The 18421-nt window shown below is 43.1% G+C and overlaps 1 protein-coding gene across 1 annotated transcript in view; it reads right to left on the bottom strand.

Annotated features, from left to right (window-relative positions):
* Window positions 1-4048, bottom strand: part of MEN1 (menin 1) — a 560267-nt gene extending 556219 nt beyond the window's left edge. The window contains exon 1 of the mRNA XM_073605053.1: window positions 3871-4048. The gene's annotated coding sequence lies outside the window, so the exon portion shown is untranslated. The remainder of the gene's footprint in view (window positions 1-3870) is intronic.
* Between the last annotated feature and the right edge of the window lie 14373 nt (window positions 4049-18421).

Below are 18421 nucleotides of genomic sequence, written 5' to 3'. Positions count from 1 at the left end.
AATATAAACCCTGCGCTTGCTCAATGTTTAGCAGCTAACACAACAGATTATTTGCTCAAAACAACAGGTGTATCAAAGTGTAGCGCTATTGTGTCAAATTAAATAGCCTTAGTAAACAAACCGTGAAAATTATACATATGACAAATACAGTGAAAAATGTATATAGTGAAATAATAAAGTCTCTAATGGTCTCCAAAAATCACTTATGTGTAGTGATCATTCGCAGTCCATACACAAATGGGGCAATCCTGTTCACCTTGTGAATAGCCAATATGGTAGATGGAAGGCAATTTGTGATAATACCACCACCAGAGTGAATTGCAGGCTTACCAGAAAATGTGGACCCAAAAGAACATACGTTTTATGAGTCAGATGTGCTTGTATTGCCACCAGCAATGGAAGAAGAGCCTTAGAAATCCACAGTGATGTAAATCTGGAGTCATCCAGGCTTTAGTAATGGGGGGTTTTCTCCATGAGGGTGGTTATGCATCCAGGAAAATTAGCCCATGAAAGAAAAGGGAAAAAAAAAAAAAAAAAAAAAAAAAAAACAAAAAAAAACACTCAGGGTGCTGGAACGCATTGTGGAACATAATAGAGAGGCTTGGAACGCGGGTCTGCCATTTTGGACGAACCCGGAAGCGCATGGCCAAACACTGTACGAGCTGGATTCTCATCATAGGGGGTCACAGTGTCTTTATTAGGGAGCATGGCTGCAGTGGATGAGTACCCCAGACAAAGTCTAGTGAGATGAAACGCATCGGGAGGACACAACTGCTGCCACAATTTTACTTAAAGGGCTTTTTACGACATAAATGTAAGTGTTCTACCTTTTATTAATAATTTTTTTCTGCTTACGGAATTACACTATGTGGCCCCCTTTTTTTTTTTATCTTTCACGGGCTAATTTTCCTGGATGCATTACCACCCTCATGGAGAAAACCCCTCATTACTAAAGCCTGGATGACTCCAGATTTCCATCACTGTGGATTTCTAAGGCTTTTCTTCCATTGCTGGTGGCAATACAAGCACATCTGACTCATAAAACGTATGTTCTTTTGGGTCCACATTTTCTGGTAAGCCTGCAATTCACTCTGGTGGTGGTATTATCACAAATTGCCTTCCATCTACCATATTGGTTATTCACAAGGTGAACAGGATCGCCCCATTTGAGTATGGGCTGCGAATGGTCACTACACATAAGTGATTTTTGGAGACCATTAGAGACTTTATTTCACTGTATTTGTCATATGTATAATTTTCACGGTTTGTTTACTGAAGGTATTTAATTTGACACAATAGCGCTACACTTTGATACACCTCCTGAAAATATACATATGATAATTAACTATGCAAACATTGTACAAAACAAATCAAATATTGCAACTACTACCATTTTATTTTCTATGGTCTCTGCTTTCAGAAAGTATATACTTTTTGGAGGGGTTTACAGTAAATTCAGGCAAAATATGCAGATTTTTACCACGTATGCAAGTAATAAAAAACAAAAAACACCTGCCCAAGTAGACAAATGCGTAAAGTAGAACTAAAGTCCGCAAGACTTCTCTCCACTCCAGGGATGCAGCATCCCTGAACGCCCTCATCAGTGCTTCTATCCTTGACCAGTTTTTTAACAAGTTCACCGAGAAATCGCAAGAACGCATGCACAGCTCACTGTATATTTAGAGGTAGAGGAGCTGGTTAAGAAGTGTAACTTATTGCAGAACAAGCAGACACAGTCTCCCCTGTAATAAAAGGCTTAAGAGGTTCTACAGTCTAAACATTTTTTACGCTTATGCATTCCCTGCATTAAAGAAAAAAAAAAAAAAAATTGCATTAAGGTAAAAAGAACACCCAATAACTGTAACACCCCCCCCCCCCCCCCCCAAGACTTACCTGCCTCTTCTCACAAGCCAGCACTGTCATGGCTGCAGCTCTTCTCTCCAAGCACATGTGAACCTTTACCTTGTAAATCAACCCATTCAGTTTAAAATAGAAATACAAGGCAAAACCTGTGTGGGTTCTCAAATTCTTTTTGCACAAGGGACTTCATGGCCCTCATGAGAGGTGAGACAGGAGAAACAACAGTATACTAATCTTCCCAGTGAACAACTGTGTAGGGGGACATTTCAGCAGGCTTCTGGTCTTTGGAACACAGGCAGGCTACTCTTCCAACACAGCAACAGGACGGCATAGTCAATTTGAAATAGGAAAGCATGGGGAATGGCAAGATCATCAGTCATTTCACACAAAGGAAGAAATACAAAGAAAAAAAGATTCTTTTTAGCAGAAGTACATGGTACACCAGGCACATATCAGGAACATGAAATGATGGGGTAGCATTCTTTCACTTCCTGGTCTCACAGGAGACTCTGAAAGCAGGTGGAACCATGAGCTCTTGCAGCTGTCAGTCAATTCTGTGAGGAGAGAGCAGGGCCGAGGCAGGCCTTCTGTGTCTTGGAAGCACACAGGGCATGCTATGGGGCCACTTACAAGAAAATGGAGTGGAGAGCGTTGGCAGGGGGACTCTCAAAGAGGTGGTAAAGGAGAGCTCTGTGCAATACCATGTAAGTATAGTGCAGATAAGTATAACATCTTATTTTAACCAAGTGGTTCTAAAGCCTAAACGTGTTTTTTTTTTTTTTACCTTAAAGCATTCCTTGCATTAAGGAAAAAAACGTTTAGGCATCAGGATCCCCCCCGCTTACCATATCCCTCATTCGATCCAATGCCGTGCACGTCTGCAGCTGTTTTCTCCTCTCAATCCCTGATCTCACTGACTTTGCCGCGGGAGCCAAAGCAAGTGACAAGGGAGCGGTGGACGCAGACAATGAGGCTCAGGACTAAGCCTGCACAAGTGTCCCCATGGAAAGCGGCTGTCTATGGGGAAAATGCCAGAGGGGAGGAGCGACCCATCAGATAAGGTAACGAAAGTGACGTTGCGTCAGCTGCGCATATGTCCACCGCTACTAGGTTTACTCATCTGACATTACGCCTGCAGTCAGAAGGTAGCGGACATCTTAGTACATCTTGAATTTCAGAGTAATTTTAGCAATAAAGTGAGCATATATAAATAAATATAGTAATTGACATGTGCGATGCTGTTTGGATGTGCAATTTTGAAAGGCTAAATAGGTTTAGCGCTGAGCAGTGCGGGGTCTACAAACATGACTTCTGCCAACTTCCTACTACTGGTGTCAAGCTTCTTTCAAATATACACATCCAAACAGCATCACAGATGTCAACATACTCTATGTATTTATATCCGCTCACTTTATTGCTAAAATTACTCTGAAATTCAAGATGTAGCTGGGTGTAGTAAGATGTCTGCTAGCGCCTTCTTCTGACTGCAGGTGTTCTGTAAGATTACTAACCCTTGTAGCAGTGGTTGAATGCGCAGCTGATAGAACGTCACTTCCATTACCTAATCTCTGACGGGTGGCCGATTCGGCGCTACTATGAAAAGAAAAAAAAAAAAAACCCAACACACACACACACACACACACACAAACACACACACACACACTAAAGATTGGAAGCAGATTGAATGGACAGTTTAGGTAAAACCTTGGGAAACCTTGAGAGCTCTTAGTAAATTAGTAAATCTAAACACAAAGGATAGTCTGCTATAAGCTTTACACACATTAAACAAAAAAATGGCACCAGAAATATCTAAATCTCAATGCAAAGATAATGAGATTCAAGAATCAACGGAAACGGACTCAACACATAACAAACCAGATACAGGAAAAACAAAGAGGCGCACGAGTCTCTATCACGCTGCAAGACGATCTCCATTCATTGTATGCTAGACCATCACTCACATTATTTCACATGGACAAAAACACACACACACGTTCTTACAGTACTTACACGAGAACTTATAAAACACAACTGCTGCTTCTAATCTCCTGGGCGATGCTACAATAGAGTTCACTAGCAGAGGAGAGGAACGGAGGAAGCACGTGACTAGGTCACGTGACCGAGAACAACCACTACATCACGACTTTTCTAGCTTGGTAGCGGCTAGTATTCATCCACTAAGGGCCGTTGGAAGTGATGTTAGTGGAGAGAGGAGGAAATGGGCGGAGCATACACGGTGTGAACTGAGAGCCCCGGAAAACGTCAGACAATGACTGAATGTTCCTACAAGATACTTATATGGAGCCTTCAGTATGTGATCTAGGGGTGCAGGGGGAAAAGAGATGGGTGACACTTGGGTGCACTGTAAGTCCTAGGGGCACAGAGTAAGGGAGATGGGTGATACTTGAGTGCACGATCAGTACTGCTGAATGACATAGAGGTGCCTAGGGCTACCTGCATTTCGACTCGTGCTGCCGTGTGCAATGCAAACATTATATTAACCACTTCAATACAGGGCACTTATACACCTTACTGCCCAGACCAATTTTCAGCACTTTGAATGACAATTGCGCGGTCATACAACACTGTACCCAAAGTAAAATTTTTATCATTTTGTTCCCACAAATAGAGCTTTCTTTTGGTGGTATTTGATCACCTCTGGGATTTTTATTTTCTGCTAAACAAATAAAAAAAAAGGAGAACATTTTGAAAAAAAAAAGTTTTTTTTTGTTTCTGTTACAAAACTTTGTAAATAAGTACGTTTTCTCCTTCACTGATGGGGCTGCACTGACGGGTACTGATGATGGGCACTGATAGGCGGCACGAATGGATGGTACTGATGGGAATTACTGATTGGCAGGCATTATTGTTTGGCACTGATTAGCATCCCTGGTGGCCATGGGTGGCATACCTGGTGGTGACTAGCGGTGGACGTCCCTGGTGGTCCAGTGTGGGCATCCTCGGGGGGGGGGGGGCTGCACTCATAATCAATCAGCACAGACCCCCCTGTCAGAGGAGCAGCCGATCAAAATCTCCTCTACTTGCGTCTGACAGACGCGAGTTGGGAAAAGCCGATCAACGGCTCTCTGTTTACAATGTGATCACCAGTGATTGGACACGGCTGATCACATGGTAAAGAGTCTCCATCAAAGACTCTTTACCTAGATCGGAGTCGCTGTGTGTCAGACTGACACACTGCAACAACGATTGGTGCGCAGCGGCTTGATATCCTGATGACGCTCGGTCAGAATATTGCACCACTTTGCCGATATCATATTGCTATATCGCGGGCGGCAAGTGGTAAAGATCCCTTTCACACTGGAGGTGTTTTTCAGGCGCTAAAAATAGCGCCTAAAAAAAGTCTCCCCTTGCAGTCCCAGTGTGAAAGCCCGAGTGCTTTTACACTGGAGCGGTGCGGTTGCAGGACGTTAGAAAAAGTCCTGCAAGCAGCATTTTTGGAGCACTGCCCCTGCCCATTGAAATTAATGGGCAGCGGTGCTTTTCGGGCGCATTTAACCCTTTCTTCGGCTGCTAGCGGGAGTTAAAAGTGCCCCACTAGCAGCTGAAAAGCGCCGCTAAAACGACTGAAAAGCACCGACAACGCAGAGCGGTGCCAATGTGAAAGGGCTCTGACTCCAAGGTACAATTCTGACCCCTAGCAAATGAGCGAGACAAGCTGCAGTTCGAGAGTAACTGCTAACCTGATCATTGAACTCTTACAGCTGATCTCTGTGGGCTATGCAATCCTGAACCCTGCACTCTCTGCTTTACACTTACCAGCATAGGTTGAGGCAAAACTTTTTCTTTATCGTACATCATGGGACACAGAGCCATAGTAGTTACTATGTGGCTTTTATAGGCCACCTTTAGGTGATGGACACTGGCACACCCTAAAACAGGAAGTTTACTCCCTATCAAACCCCTCCCATTACTGTGAGTACCTCAGTTTTTTCGCCAGTGTCTAAGGTGTTGGTCACGAGTAAAGACGTGCTGTGCTGTGCTGAGCTCCACTGGAGAAATCTTTGCTGGTGTAAGCCATGCAACCGGATCCAGTCAAAGTGTCTTTTCCAGGCCAAATTGAATGGTACCCGGGCCTCGTGTCCGAAGAAATGAGGTTCTGCCTGTAACGCTACTCTTTTTAGAGAGCTGGACCCCGGGATCCAGTGTTTGGTTTTTTCAGCCATATTTTCCTGGCGGGGTGCTTTACAGGCCCAGGAGTGTGGATCCCCTGATAACAAGGGGCCCCAGTTCCCGACGTTTTTTTAACGGAGCCCACCGTTGGTGGTGAAGATTGGATCTGTTTGGTTTACCACAGAACCCTGCAGCCGGATTTTTTTTTTTTTTTTTGATATCATACTGTAGAGTATAAGATTTCCTATCATTTGAGCCCAGTCTTGCCACACAGAGTTAATCCATCTCTGAACAATCCTCTTTTATTGTTCAGTGAGAAAAATCTTGACAAACTGAGAAAAACTTTGTCAAATACTCCCCCTTGGTGTGAGTGACAGGTGATTTACACATCTCGTGCACCAGCCTAAGACACAGGCATTATTTTTTAATTCCCTCCCCCACTCCTTTCTTCAGCAGCTCTGCAAGGATTGGCTGTTCCACACCTCAGCATGATTTGGCATGCTGAAGTCATGTGGTTACTTTCCTGCCTTTTCACTGGATGTTAGAGATCATAGCAGAAGTTCAGTGTAAGAAATACACAGTGAAATGCATATTGACAAGTGGAGTGTAGAGGTGGGCGGGGAGTCTACTGACATCACGACTCCACCCACTGAGCTCCAGACAACAGACCCACCCACAGAATATGCAGTTTTTCGGGTCTAATAACAGACAGAGGGGAGACATTTGACAGGTAAGGATACATGCAGGAGGCATGTATATCCTTATAGATAACCCCTATGGCAGTAGTTGAGAAAGGATGACATTGGGTTTACATCCACTTTAAGTAAATGTTGCTATGTCTAATGTTACCACCGGGGGCTGTCAAGAGCACGTACCTGTTCCATGCTTGTCAGTCTTGCTCAGTGTCACAAGCTGCACGCTTCCTCTGAGCCCAAGCTCCAGGTAGGATGTGGGAAGGGTTTTTTTTTCTTTTCAGGAATGTCCCCCCACAGCTTCTTTTCAGACTAGAGGCCATGGGTCAGTCGGCGGTATGCTGCACCGCTGCCGCCGCTATTATGGCGGCTCTCCATCCACCTGCTATCCTCTGCCCCAGCCCCCCCTCCACGTGCGATTCGGTCGGATTGAAGCCCCTGCTCGTGTGGGTAAACAGTCTTTTTTTTAAAAAAGATGAGGGGGCGGAGCATCAGCGTGGTGTCTGCGTGGTTCAACGCCCACAACACGGGCTATGCATAGCTATAAAGGTGCACTTTTTGCAGGTGCATACAGTTAAAGGAGGGACACAGAGCAGATGGATGGCATGTGAGTGTGGGTGACACAGGCATTCCCAGGCACATTTACTTGGCATCAGACTGAGCCTTGAAAGCGGCAGTTGCTGGACTATTTTGCTCAGCAGTGGGTGCATTTCTGGTAGTACTTCTGCATGTGTGCTTAGCACTATGGGCAGAAGGGGAGGTACAATTACCCCGAAAAAACAGGGGCTCAAAGGTATCTCCCTCAGGCTCTGAGGATCCCGCTCTGCAACGCCATCTCCCCCTGAAAGACCTAGGGAGGCTGGTCAGAGTGAGCCATCGGGATTAGGGGCTGCAACTGCTTCTGGCATTTCAGCCCCTGTATATATTTCTCAGGTGGTTTTTTTCCTCAGCCATGAGTGGATTGGAGGAAAGATTAGTGGCCTTAATTGCATCTTCACAAAGTGGAAGAAAACACATTAGGTCCCCTTATACCACCCAGGCCCCTAAAACAGAGGAACTCTGGGGAAGGGGAGACGAATCCCCCTCAGGGGACTGGGAGAAGGCTGATGACTCCTCTTCTGAGGAATCAAGTGGGGAAGGACCCTCTTCAGCTTCACAGGCTGAGAAATTGCTGGTGCATTCTCTTACTGAAATGGTCCGCTTCACATTTAAGTTACCCATAACTGAGTCTGTTGAAAAGCCCACTTCTTGTTGGGTTCACTGAAGCCTTCTCAAGCTGTGCATGCTTTTCCTGTTCATTCTTTGCTGGAAAAGCTTATTTATTCTGAGTGGGATCACCCAGATAAACATTTTTTCCCTCCTAAAAAGTTTTCAACACTTTATCCTAGGGAGGAAAAATGTACAAACGTGGGGTATACCAGCAATTGATGCTGTTATATCCTCTGTAAATAAAAGTTTGACTTGTCCTGTTGACAACGCTCAAATGCTCAGGGATCCAATTGATAAAAAGTTGGAATTCCTGTTAAAAAAACATTTTTTCCTTGGAAGGTTCAGTAGCTCAACCTGCAGTGGCGGCAATTGGGGTATGTCAATCCTTGAGAGACCACTTGAACCAGGTGCTCAAGGTTTTCCCTGAACAGCAGGCCCAGGTGTTAGCCGAGCTGCAAGCGGCTTTTTGTTTTGCAGTTGAAGCAATCAGAGATTCTATCTTTCAGACCTCTCTCACCTTACACTTGGGTTGGTGCATATGCGTAGAATCTTATGGTTGAAAAGTTGGTCACCCGAAGCACCATGCAAAAAGCTCCTGTCTGGTTTTCCCTTTCCCGGTCTAAGGCTGTTTGGGGATGATTTGAACAATTATATCCAAAAGATTTCAAGTGGAAAAAGTACCCTTTTGCCAGTTAAGAAAAGGAGTAAACGTCCCTCATTAAACGGGCTCTTTCTCCAGTGCCAGGGGCATCAGCTTCCAGGCAGTCGCGACGGTTTCCACCGTCAGGTTCAAGAGGTAAAATGCTTGTTCGAGTGGGGGGGGGGGAAGACTGCTACAGTTCTCAAAGGTCTGGCAGGAGGATTTTCAGGACAAGATGGGTGGTCTCAACAACTCTATGTTTTAAACTGGAGTTCCGAGAATTCTCGTCTCCTCGTTTCCTCAGATCAAATGTTTTCCAAAGACCCAGAAGTCTCTCCTTCAAGCATTGGAGCGACTTTTGTCGCAAAATTCGACTTTTTCACATGGAATCAATCCTATCAGTAGTCTCCATCCTACAAGGAGGAGAACTTCTGGCATCAATCGACATCAAGGATGCATACCTGCATGTACCTATTTTCCACGCTCATCAGAAATATCTGCGTTTCGAAGTGAAAAAACGTTATTCTCAGTTTGTAGCGCTACCTTTCGGTCTAGCTACTGCACCTCGGGTGTTTACAAAGGTCCTGGCCCCTCCTCTGGCCAGATTAAGGGCCCAGGGTATAACGATTATAGCTTACCTAGATGACCTGCTCTTAATAGACCGGTCGGTAGCCCGCTTAGACCAAAGCTTGGTCACCACAGTCAACTATCTGGAATACCTAGGTTGGGTCCTCAACACAGATAAGTCTTCTTTAAAACCAGTAAGAAGACTAGACTACTTGGGTCTGGTTATAGATAGAACCCAGAAGAGGGTGTTTTTACCCCAGGCAAAAATCAGCGCCATAAAGGAGTTGGTTCAGGTAGTCAGGGCGAAGAAGGGTCCTTCTATTTGCCTTTGTATGAGGTTGTTGGGAGAGATGGTGGCTGCATTTGAAGCGGTTCCCTATGCTCAGTTTCATTCGAGACTGCTGCAAAACTGTGTCCTGTCTGCCTGGAACAAGAGAGTCCAGGCGCTAGATTTTCCAATGCGTTTATCACCAATAGTGCGTCAGAACCTCAGTTGGTGGTTGATACCCGAGAATCTGCCGAAAGGGAAAGTCCTTCTTACCAGTTACCTGGAAATTGGTAATAACAGATGCAAGCCTTTCGGGTTGGGGAGCAGTTCTGGAAGAGCCAACTGTCCAAGGGAAATGGTCCAGAACCAAGAGGACCTTACCCATCAACATTCTAGAGATTCGGGCAGTGTACCTAGCCCTAAAGGCCTGGACATTCAGGTTGCAGGGATGTCCTGTCAGGGTCCAATCCGAAAAATGCCACAGCAGTGGCTTATGTCAATCACTAAGTGAGCACCAGAAGTCGTGCAGCCCAGGGATAGGTGAACCAGATCCTATCCTGGGCAGAAAAGTATGGGCCGTGCATATTGGCAATCTTCATTCCAGGGGTAGAGAACTGGCAGGCAGACTACTTAAGTCGTCAGCAGTTGTTCCCAGGGGAATGGTCTCTTCACCCCGACATCTTCCTGGCTATATGCCCAAGATGGGGGATCCCGGACATAGATCTGTTTGCATCCAGGTTCAACAACAAGATCGACAACTTTGTGTCAAGAACAAGGGATCCACTTGCATGCAGGACAGATGCGTTGGTGACCCCGTGGGATCAGTTCTCACTGATTTATGCATTCCCTCCTATTCTGCTGCTACCATGGCTTCTTCGCAGGATCAAGCAGGAAAAGAAGTCAGTGCTTCTGGTAGCCCCAGCGTGGCCCAGAAGATCTTGGTATGCAGAAATAGTAAAGATGGCGGTAGGGCCCCCATGGTCCCTACCACCACGTCCAGACCTGCTATCGCAGGGACCAGTGTTCCATCCTACCTTACAAGCGCTAAATTTAACGGTTTGGCTATTGAAACCCACATTCTGAAGAAGCGTGGGCTTTCAGGCTCAGTGATATCTACCTTGATTAATGCAAGGAAGCCAGCTTCCAGAGTCATTTATTATAGAATCTGGCAGGCATATTCTTTTCTGCAAATGGGGTTAGAGATGAAGCTGGTCTTGAGTACTATCAAGGGCCAGGTCCCTGCCTTATCGGTATTGTTTCAACATCCGCTTGCTTCGCATTCTTTGGTCCGAAGCTTTATGCAGGGGGTAACGTGGCTTAATCACCAGTTAGAGCACCCCTGAACCCTGGGGACTTGAATTTATTTCTGTCAGCATTACAGAAACAGCCTGTTGAGCCAATATGACATATTCCCTTGGTCCTTTTGACAAGGAAGCTAGTTTTTCTGGTAGCCATTTCCTCTGCAAGAAGGGTATCAGAATTGGCGGCTTTCTTGTAAGAGCCATATTTACAGTAATCATTCACAAGGATAGAGTAGTATTGCGTCCTCATCCTAGCTTTTTTGCCGAAGGTGGTTTCAGGTTTTTATCTAAACCAGGATATTTTTCTGCCTTCATTTTTTCCAGAACCCTATTCTACGGAAGAAAAGTCAATACATTCTCTGGATGTAGTGAGAGCGGTCAAAATTTGGAGGCAACTGCTCTGGTTCGGAAAACTGATGTTTTGTGTTGCCTGAAGGTCCTAGAAAAGGACAGGCAGCGTCAAAATCTACTATTGCTAAGTGGATTCGGCAAGTAATTATTCAAGTTTATGTTTTGAAGAGGAAAGTTCCACCTTTTCAAATCAAAGCGCACTCCACCAGGGCTGTTAGTGCTTCATGGGCAGTGTATCACCAGGCCTCCGTGGCTCAAATCTGCAAGGCCGCAACTCGGTCTTCAGTCCATACATTCACCAGATTCTATCAGGTGGATGTGAGAAGGCATGAGGATATCACCTTTGGGCGCAGTATGCTGCAGGCAGCAGTATAGGTCCTCAGGTCTGATTGCACCCTACTTTTGTTTGTCTCTCCCTCCCCTCAGATAGCATTGCTCTGGGAAATTCCACATAGTAACTACTATGGCTCTGTGTCCCGTGATGTACGATAAAGAAAATAGGATTTTTATAACGGCTTACCTGTAAAATCCTTTTCTTGGAGTACATCATGGGACACAGAGGTCCTTCCCCTCTTTTGATACATGTATATTGCCTTGCTACAAAAACTGAGGTACTCCCAGTAATGGGAGGGGTTATATAGGGAGTGAACTTCCTGTCTTATGGTGTGCCAGTGTCCATCACATAAAGGTGGCCTATACAACCCACATATAACTACTATGGCTCTGTGTCCCGTGAGGTACTCCAAGAAAAGGATTTTACAGGTAAGCTGTTATAAAAATCCTATTTTTTCTTAAATTTTGGATAGAGTTATAACCCCTGTTGTGTGATTTTTTTTTTTTTTTTGCCATCTGAGTCCCATTGAGGAGATTTACCTTCACTTCCTGTCCCATAGCCTAAACAGGAAGTGAGCAGAAATCCCTGCAAACTAAAGTGGTTCTAAAGCCTTAAGGTTTTTTTTACCCCAAAGGGGTTGTATACCCTCGTTTTAAAAAAAACAAAAAAAACAAACATGTCATACTTACCTGTAAAATAATAATTGTGCCTGCGCTAATATAATATACGAATAAATAAAATATATATTCATAGAATAAAAGAAATAACGTGCAAAAATATTTAAATTAAACCATAATAAATATGCTAGTAAAACCATACATGTATAAATATAATGTGCGAACCTTTTATGATAAATCTCCAAGTGCATATGAAAAATGTGCAATCGTGGTGATACTGTTGAAAAGTGCACCGTGCATAAATAAAATATAAATGCCAAACGCTATCCTGTGACTTTTAAGTGTTCAACATAGTCAGCAAATTCAAACTGAAGAAAACAAGCATGAATAAATAGTGTCCATGAAACGAGTGTTCATCATGCTTCTCCTGAAGGGTGTCCAAATCACAACAAGCAAGATGTGCTCTCCCGTGACACCCCACATGTGCTTGCGCTCACCTTTAATCGTGTGACACAGTAATTAAACGGTGTCAAAATACGCAATGGGGCCACTCCTGGGCTCACTCAGGATACAATGATGTAAATACACTCCTCACAGGTAAAGCCAAAATCCATATTCATAGAAGAAACAAAAAGAAGAACTCCATGGTGTAATATAGCAAGGACATTTATTAGATAAAAGAAAGTCCTCCAGGAGGGTACTCACATTGAATGGGTGCTACAGTGCACCAAACTATACAGGTAAAAAAAGGAAGCAGCGGTTCGTATGGCGTGCGGTGTGGTATGTAATGACCTCCTCCACTGCTGACAGCTCCGTCCTACCCCTCCCCGACGCGTATTCGGCACAGGGATCACGTGCCTTCCTCTGGGAGATATCATTGATCGGATGTACAGTGTGATTTATATATGCTGACGGCGGCCATTTTGCCGAGGACCGCCGACAGCTATAATAGGAAACAAATAGCTAAAAAGACCGGCCGGTGGCCATTTTGCCTATGACCACCGGTCCATAGTGTATTAGGCTCCACTTGTGTGTGGTATTTGGAAGGTAGAGCCATGTCACACAGCACTCATCGTCTAATAGAGCCGTGTCGGCGGCCATTTTGCCTAGGTCCGCGGACAGCTCTAGTGATGGGCTACAACACAAAACAACCAATTCCATATGTCAGCAAATGACAGCACTTTAACCAGCTCCTTGATAAATTATCTAATCTTAAATACTCCAGTAGATCGTGATGGTAAATACAAGTGATCCTAGTTAATTGTAATGTATTTAGTAATGTATATTAGTAAGCCAGGATGGAGCTGTGCGTATAGGAGCCACCACACCGCACATCATACAACAATATATATGAGCCTCACCATAATATGAATCAGATTAACCTTTATAAAACACATAAAAATATTACTAAAACATAGATTCCCTATGCCATCTTATTAAAGCAAATACTGAGATGCGTGAACTTCTCCTCCTTGGAGTATACTAAAAACCACTTAAATCCTAAAGGAGATCTAAGTATTAGACCCCTATAATAAAGTATAATAAATTTATTAAAATATGTTAAAATCAATACACATCCCTAACCATCCTACCATATCAAAACTACGAATTATATAATATATCTTATGACAAATTTAGTAATAAAAAATATATATTAAAATGTTTGAATAAAATAATAAAAAACTAATAAAAAACTATATTAAAAACAGCATCAGTACCAGCACTGTTGGAAGTATATGTAGGAACCAGCGTGAAATAAAATTAACATAAAAACCGTCTAGGTGGTACAATAATCAGAAAAAATACCCTTAATTAATTAAATATTTGAAACTGATTTAAAATGAAAAATTACTGAGGAAACATGTTAAATCAAAGTCCCTATTAAGCCCCCCAATTGAGATGGGATGTTCCCATAAATGACGGATTACTAGGTGAAGGTGATATAGAGGAATGGTATTCCTTCTTTTCCAACAAAGGAAGAGAGGTTATGGAATTTCTCCTTAAACGCAAACAACGCAAATTATCATTAATAGAGGGTCAGATCAAAGAAATTAGGAATAAACTAGTTCCTTTTAATAATACACCTGAGTATGATAGACTCATGGGGGATCTGCACAAGAGTATGCAGAAAAAAGATATAGAGAATAAAAACACTAAGAGGAAAAAGTATCTGAGGGATTTTGAGGATTATCAAAACAAACAGGTTTTTCGATGGCAATCTACACTATTAGCTAATGCTAACATACAGCCGCAGGCAGTAAATAGCGGTTCGGGCAATACGAGAGCATCGCAACTACAAGGACAGCAACTTTATCAGCAACAGAATGCCAAACAACCAGGGAGAGGATTACCCTCACACCATCAAGAGGGCAGACAACCTCAAACCCCCCACCGTCAACCACCAAGGAGACCATACTATGATCAACAGGAACGATCAAGTTATGGAGGTAATTACACCCAGCACTCCGGTTATGGTCCACCAAATAACCAGGGAAATTGGCATGATGGAAGACCGCCTCATCGAGGGGAAGGGAATAGAGTCCAGCAAAATTATTACGATGGGGGTACCAGTCCAATCCCCCCCCCCCCTCAACAACGGGGTGGACAATACAACTCCTATGGCTACAAAAAACAGCACGGATACCAGCAGGGTACTCCACATAGGTCTCAAGGCAACTATGAGTACCGACAGGGAACACCATATAGAGGGAACTATCAACCACACAGAGGTCCCCCACCGAATCAATATCAACAGAGGGGTTATCCCTCGGATTCATATGGGAACGCACAAAGGGGCGCTGTTTACTATTCACCAAAACCTCAGAGAGTGAGGTATGAAAACCCTCCGCAAGACCAATATAGGATACCAATATATAATAGTTATCAACCTTTGGAGAACAATGAGGATCTTTTTTCTGATGAGTCTTTTTTAGGGGGGACCAGGGGAGGACCCTCCCACGAGTTAAGAAATCAAGGAAGAGAGGTGGGAGAGCAGGAAGAAGAATACAGCAGAAAAAGAAGGCGAGAAGATTAGGAGAGGGGATTTTTAACCTCAGCGGGGCTCCGCTTTCAAGGGAAGAACTGCTGGTACTCGACAAAGGTATTAAGTTCGCCCCCAAGAAAGGACTCAACAAATTTGAGACATATATTGGAATACAGAAGTTTATCCGAAAGCTGAATATTAAAAAATATTATGCCCTTAATCCTATTGAAAAAGCTACTGTAAATACCAGATACACCAATCTGAGGAACAACTCAGTATTTAACCCCCACATAGCCAACAACAAATATGTTGATTTGTTCAAGAAGTTGGTGACCACTGAACTTGAGCAATTACCCATAAAGAAATTTTATGAACATAAGGATTTTACAAAAGGTTTGAATCTACTAAATAAAAGAACAGATATAGTGGTGAGGCCAGCGGATAAAGGCGGGGGGATAGTTGTACTATCCCTACAGCAATATAAGGTGGAAATGGAAAGAATACTGAGTGATACTGACACTTACCGACTACTGGGCAGGAACCCTTCCAAATCCTTCAAAAGAACACTAGAAAATATCGTTCATGATGGTGAGGAAGAAGGACTCCTGAGTAAACATGAAGCGAAATACCTTGTCCCCACAGCCAGCAAGACTCCGGTGATATACTTCCTACCAAAGATACATAAGGATAGTAAAAACCCCCCGGGAAGGCCAATAGTGAGTGGCATTGAATCTTTGACTTCCCGTTTGGGGGAATATATAGACATCCACCTGCAACCACTGGTGAAAAAAACAAAAGCCTACCTCAAGGACACTAAGCACACATTACAGCTACTAAGTGAATGCAACGCATGGGATAATATTATTATGGCCACGGGCGATGTGGCCTCACTTTATACCAACATAGATCATGAGGGGGCCTTGAAAGCAGTGGAGTGGGCCCTTAGGAAGGAAGAGCCCGTGGATGGAGATTTTATCATATTTATCCTTAAGTGTTTAGATTTTTGTTTACGTCACAATTTTTTCTGGTATGGGAACAAGTTTTACTTACAGATAAAAGGTGTCGCTATGGGCGCTAAATTTGCCCCCAGCGTGGCGAACTTATATATGGCCAAATGGGAAGAGGAAGGAATCTTAAATGGAGTATGTGATAATATTTTATTATACAAGAGATTTATCGACGATCTGTTGATCATTTGGAAAGGGAGCATGGAGACATTAATGGATTTATTGGATTCCATGAACCACAATGATCTCAATATCTCCCTAATTTGGGATGTTAATAGTGAAAACATCCATTTTTTAGATCTGGAAATTTTTAGCACCAATGAAGGTATCATTACCAGATCATTTTTTAAAGCAACAGATCGTAACTCTTATATACCCATTACCAGCTGTCATTACAAACCCTGGCTGGAAAACATACCCAGGGGCCAATATATGAGGATGAGAAGAAATTGCACGAAAATTGAGGACTATGAGCTGCAGTCCAACAAGCTAAGTAGCATGTTCCTAGATAAAGGATATCATAGTGATTTCTTACAGAAAGAAAAATTGGAGGTCGGACGTCTTGATAGGGATATCCTATTGAGAGACAAGATTGAAACCACAGAAAGTAACGCTAATGACAATATCAGTATCGTTCTTGATTACTCCCTACAAAATAACGAAGTACAAAGAATTATACGTAAATACTGGAATGTCCTAAAGCAGGACACTCACCTCAAAAGTGTGCTCCCGGAGAAACCTAAAATTGTTTTTAAAAAAGCACCCAATCTAAGGGATAAATTGGTACACAATGTAGTTGAGCCGCCCCCCCAAACCCTAAAATGTTTTGGGACCTTAAGGGCTTTTTTGGGTGTGGTAGATGCTACAGCTGTGTGAGAGTCCCGGGGAATGACAGAAGGTTAAAGAAATTCCAGGATCCCAGAACCCATCAATCTTATACTATCAGGGAATTTATATCGTGTGACACTATTGGGGTCGTATATGCGTTAAAGTGCCCATGTAATTTTATTTATGTGGGGCGCACCACCAGAGCCCTAAAAGACAGATTAGAGGAACACGTACGTAAGATTCGCAAAGGGTCAGACAAACACCATTTATATATCCATTTTGAGAAAATGCATAATAAAAGTACGGTGGGGATGAAATTCTGGGGGATAGAGGCCGGCCCCCAAACGTCACTGGAGAGGTTCCAATTTCACGAGAGATATTAGTAAACGGGAATCTTGGTGGATACACCAGTTGGGTTCTCTGTCCCCTGGGGGGCTTAATAGGGACTTTGATTTAACATGTTTCCTCAGTAATTTTTTAATTTTAAATCAGTTTCAAATATTTAATTAATTAAGGGTATTTTTTCTGATTATTGTACCACCTAGACGGTTTTTATGTTAATTTTATTTCACGCTGGTTCCTACATATACTTCCAACAGTGCTGGTACTGATGCTGTTTTTAATATAGTTTTTTATTAGTTTTTTATTATTTTATTCCAACATTTTAATATATATTTTTTATTACTAAATTTGTCATAAGATATATTATATAATTCGTAGTTTTGATATGGTAGGATGGTTAGGGATGCGTATTGATTTTAACATATTTTAATAAATTTATTATACTTTATTATAGGGGTCTAATACTTAGATCTCCTTTAGGATTTAAGTGGTTTTTAGTATACTCCAAGGAGGAGAAGTTCACGCATCTCAGTATTTGCTTTAATAAGATGGCATAGGGAATCTATGTTTTAGTAATATTTTTATGTGTTTTATAAAGGTTAATCTGATTCATATTATGGTGAGGCTCATATATATTGTTGTATGATGTGCGGTGTGGTGGCTCCTATACGCACAGCTCCATCCTGGCTTACTAATATACATTACTAAAATACATTACAATTAACTAGGATCACTTGTATTTACCATCACGATCTACTGGAGTATTTAAGATTAGATCATTTATCAAGGAGCTGGTTAAAGTGCTGTCATTTGCTGATATATGGAATTGGTTGTTTTGTGTTGTAGCCCATCACTAGAGCTGTCCGCGGACCTAGGCAAAATGGCCGCCGACACGGCTCTATTAGACGATGAGTGCTGTGTGACATGGCTCTACCTTCCAAATACCACACACAAGTGGAGCCTAATACACTATGGACCGGTGGTCATAGGCAAAATGGCCACCGGCCGGTCTTTTTAGCTATTTGTTTCCTATTATAGCTGTCGGCGGTCCTCGGCAAAATGGCCGCCGTCAGCATATATAAATCACACTGTACATCCGTCCAATGATATCTCCCAGAGGAAGGCACGTGATCCCTGTGCCGAATACGCGTCGGGGAGGGGTAGGACGGAGCTGTCAGCAGTGGAGGAGGTCATTACATACCACACCGCACGCCATACGAACCGCTGCTTCCTTTTTTAACCTGTATAGTTTGGTGCACTGTAGCACCCATTCAATGTGAGTACCCTCCTG

This window comes from Aquarana catesbeiana, linkage group LG11 (assembly GCF_042186555.1).
Source record: "Aquarana catesbeiana isolate 2022-GZ linkage group LG11, ASM4218655v1, whole genome shotgun sequence".
Taxonomy (NCBI): Eukaryota; Metazoa; Chordata; class Amphibia; order Anura; family Ranidae; genus Aquarana; species Aquarana catesbeiana.
The sequence above is the reverse complement of the archived record's forward strand: the minus strand, read 5'-3'. Positions and strand labels throughout refer to the sequence as shown.